This window comes from Sinocyclocheilus grahami, unplaced genomic scaffold (genome assembly GCF_001515645.1).
Source record: "Sinocyclocheilus grahami isolate Dianchi unplaced genomic scaffold, SAMN03320097.WGS_v1.1 scaffold270.1, whole genome shotgun sequence".
In the NCBI taxonomy this organism is placed as follows: Eukaryota; Metazoa; Chordata; class Actinopteri; order Cypriniformes; family Cyprinidae; genus Sinocyclocheilus; species Sinocyclocheilus grahami.
This window is the reverse complement of record NW_015505449.1, coordinates 111,983-116,465: the sequence shown is the minus strand read 5'-3', so window position 1 is coordinate 116,465 and position 4,483 is coordinate 111,983. Positions and strand designations below refer to the sequence as shown.

Sequence of the window (4,483 nt, the reverse complement as noted above, 5' to 3'; positions counted from 1 at the left end):
CTAAACATGATGAGATGATGATCTCATTAGAGCTCACCCATTAGCGTTCAAGAAATTACCTTTAATCAAATCATAGAAATGTTCTTGTGTTGCTCATTGCCCGGATAGATCCTGCTAATCTGTTTATTTTTATGACGTAGAAGATTTTACTGCGCAACAGCTAGAAAAGCATTTGAAAAATGCCCCTCAGATGTTTAGCTCATTTTGCATGGTAATAAGAAATTAATGACAAATGCTGTTCATGAAATAAAGGAATCTGCGTATTCTTTAAAAGGTTTATTGAATTTGTGGAAATTTGTAGACTTTTTTGTGCAAGAGACACAAGTTCATCAAGTTTTTGGTAATTTGCAATCATTTTACAAAACAGCAAAAGGTGTAGCAGTATTGCTGTGGTCTTCAACAGTGTAAACTACAGACATCGTGGTAAACATAAACCTGGATAAAGCTGGTTTACTCAGTGGCCTACGTTATCTTTTCAGGTCTAATACAGCTCTATCAACAGTCTCTAATGTGGCGAGAGAGCTCTAATGTGGCAATGCAAAAAAGGCACTTTAAAGCTGTTTTTCTTTTTTTCTCTCAACAGAAACAACAAAAGAAACTTCATTCCTCCTCATTCTACTCCAGCGTGGATCTTCAGCTCTCTAGTGCGCCTACTGGTCACAGGTTCATGTGCAACTCATTCCAGATCATCATTCTGGGTGGACTCGTTAATTATCTGTGGTGGATGAAAGGTCAAAAGGTCATCATTTTCATCTAAAAACTTATGTTAAGTTATGTAAAGACTTTTCATGCCACTCACATGTCCATCTCTGGTCTCGATGGTCTTTATAACCACTTTCTTTGATAGGCTGTCCATCGCAGGTCTGGTTTCCTTCATGGACTCTGCAGTCAAAATATGAATCAAACATAGTCATTTCATCATGAAAGTGTGGTTTTGAGACGGAGAGAAGCCTCTAATTGTAAGTAGTTTTTGACCAATGGTTTTCAACCATTTATTTTTTTTTTAAAGCGAAATATTGTTACTAAACTGCATAGATCCACATATGTACAAAGCTATCAAAATGGGCTTAATTGGAAAACTCAAAATGTTGGTTACTGAATTCATCTTGAATTTCAATGGTTTCATGCAAAAACCATATCTATTCCCTCCGCAAGTAAACATGTATTTGATTTGATTTAATTGGATGCTATTTTAACACAAAATATGGGACATGGGAAACATTTCCTTCTCCATTTAAAAAATTGATACGCCTATTTATTTTACTATCATAATTATTCATCAATACATGGTTGTAGTTGTAATACATTATTTGCATTCAGGATTAACAAAAATATACTGTACCTCGTAGGGATAATGATGAGAGGTTGGGAAATGGTGTGGTGATCCTAGAAAGAAAAAAAGAGAAAACTAATGCATAAAACCCAATGTCAAGTCAAAAACATATTTATGATTATAAATATATAACATATTAATGATAAAGTTGACTATAACTAAATCTATTAAACACATTTTTTGATAGCTGAAATAAAATAAAATATAATTTTATTAAATTCATTAATTTTCAGAATTTATGTATAAATGTATAAATTCATAATAAATTAAAAATTTATATATTAATTAATTTAAATTATTAAAGGGGTCCTATTATGCTTTTTCACTTTTTCAACTTTAATTAGTCTATAATGTTGCTGTTTGAGCATAAAAAAAGATCTGTAAAGTTACAAAGCTCAAAGTCCAATTCAAAAGGAGATATTTTATTTAACAGAAATCACTTTTCAAAAACTACAACGAACGACTCGTTTGGACTACAATGCATATTTACCGACTAATGGGATGTGACCTGTTTGAGCTGCACTAGAGAAGGCAACGAGTGTTATCACTATGTCAGAGACACGCTAGCTTTCCCAAGGCAGACGAACTTAGAGTGGTTACAATCATCCGGGTTTAAATCGCGCTCAAATTGATTTGATTTTGACGCAATATTTACACTGAAGCTGGCAGGCGGCTATGGTAAGGGAATAACATTTCCCGACCAGGCGCCGAGTGCTGCCAATCACAGCACACACTGGCCCAGCTGACCAATCACAGCACATTTCGCATTTCACAAGGCGGGCCTTCATTTGATACAGGAACTATTCGAGCCGTTCATGCCAGACTAGGGAGAGAGGTGTTGTAATAATGTAAAATATGTGAAAAATAATGTGTTTTTCGAACAACCTAGTACGAGAGCCTGTTCTAGTACACCCCCAAAACAAAATCAAGACTTTGTAAAAGAGCATAATAGGACCCCTTTAAATTAAAACAATTACACTAAACAAAAATAAAACAACTAAAAAATTTAAATTGAACAAATACAATTTAAATGAAAACTGAAAATTGAAAAATTAAAGCTAATTTACAACATTAATAAAAAATATAATGTTACATACTAAATAACACTGATAGTTAATAGCATATTTCTACAATTACATCTGTAACCAAAATTTTTACTTTTTCATGATGCTGCATTTTTTCCACTTGGTGTCATTATAAGTCCATGCTGAATGCACGTTTAAAGAAAATATAAGAATCCCAAAACAGAGAAAATATATTTGCAAAAGCAAAAGTTCACCTGCTTTCTTCGCCTTCCAGGAGCTTCCTGTAGGTGGCGATCTCAATATCCAGGGCCATTTTAACATTCAGCAGATCCTGGTATTCACGTAGATGGCGCGCCATCTCATCCTTCATGTTGCGGATGTCGTCCTCTAGATGACCGATGGAGTCCTGGTACCCGGATGCCTCGATGGAAAAGTTATCTTCCATCTCTCTCATCTGACGCTCCAGGGACTCATTCTGAAATGATGGATCCGATCATTTGTAATTCAAGCAGCCATAATATAAAGCACTTTAATAAATGCTAATCAGGGTTATTAAAGTTAATTAAAACCAATAAATAATAATAAAATAAATATGTTACTTGTAATAAAATCTCTGAAATAAAAAATAAAATATTAAAATAAATTACATTTAATTTTAAATATTAAACATTTTAGTACATCACATTTAACTTGATGCACTAAAATAACTAAAACTACAACTGAAATAAAAATAAAAACTATATAGACATATTTAAAAAAAATACTAAAATTAAATGTGAATAAAAAAATGTAATAAAACTATAATTTAAAAACTATAATAGTATTGCAATGATACAATAAAAGAACACTGAAGCTAATATAATTTTCTCCAGTACTTACAGTTCCTTTAAGACCCTCTAAGTCGCAGGTGAGAGATTGAAGCTGCCGGCGATAGTCATTGGCCTCCTGCTTGGCCAGACGGATCCCTTCGTTGTTACGGGCAGCAGCTTCTGACAGGTCAGCAAACTACAAAAAAAGAGAAAGTGCAAGATAAAGAGAAAGCGCCATCTGCCTCTCTGGCTTTTGTTTTCTGTTGACTGTGCTAGTTTCATGTTTGAAGATCTAGGCTAATAGATCAATCGGTCCATTAGGATGATCAATACCATGACAGAGGAGCAGATGGTCTCTAAATCCACACAAGCCTCTACGTCGACCATCTGCCATGTCTTAAAGGGTTAGTTCACCCAAAAATGAAATTTAGGCTGCGTTTTACTCACCCCTGAGGCATCCTAGATGTATATGACTTTCTTCTTTCAGACGAATCCAGTCAGGACTTGAAACGGTAAAAAATTGTCTTTGATCTTTCAAGCACTATCATTGCAGTCAGTGGGTGTTGCATTGCTTCAGTCTAAAATAAGTTAATTAAAAAGCACCCATGCATAAAAAATTAGCATATAAAATACTCACCCTCAATGCATCCTAGATGTATATGACTTTCTTCTTTCAGACGAATCCAGTCAAGACTTGAATCCAGTCAGGTGTTGGGTGAACAAAGACCTCCTGTAGCGAATCGATGCTTTTTTGTAAGAAAAATATTCATATTCAAAACGTAATAATCACTTTAATCTAGCTTGCGCCAGCAGTTGCACACAGAAGCAGTTCCGGGGGAATGAAGTATGAGGTCGGCTTTGCGCATGCGCCGTTTAGAAGTGACGAACGCGGAAACGCAGGGGAGCGATCAAAACAAAACAACGGTCAGGAATTACAAAACGAGGATTTGTAAAGAAGAATGTCAGAGGATTTCGATATAAGCCAAGAGGAGACTGGTTTTCCTTTGCTAAAGTAAGGAAACTTTGCTTCCTTTGATCCTGTAAACAAACGTTGGTTTTCACGAGACTCACCGGCACATGCGCAACGCTGAACTCACGTCATTCTCCCGTGAACTGCTTCCGTGTACAACTGTTGGTGCAAGCTACATTAAAGTGATTATTACATTTTGAATATGGATATTTTTCTTACAAAAAGGCATCGATTCGCTAAAGGAGGCCTTTGTTCACCCCCCGGAACCATGTGAGACACTTTTTTTTTATACATGGGCGCTTTTTAATTAACTTCTTTTGGACTGAAGCAATGCAACACCCGCTGA

At 35.3% G+C, this 4,483-nt stretch overlaps 1 pseudogene; it reads right to left on the bottom strand.

Annotated features, from left to right (window-relative positions):
- Window positions 1-261: 261 nt before the first annotated feature.
- LOC107599653 (vimentin-like) overlaps window positions 262-4,483 on the bottom strand; it is a 9,565-nt pseudogene continuing 5,343 nt past the window's right edge.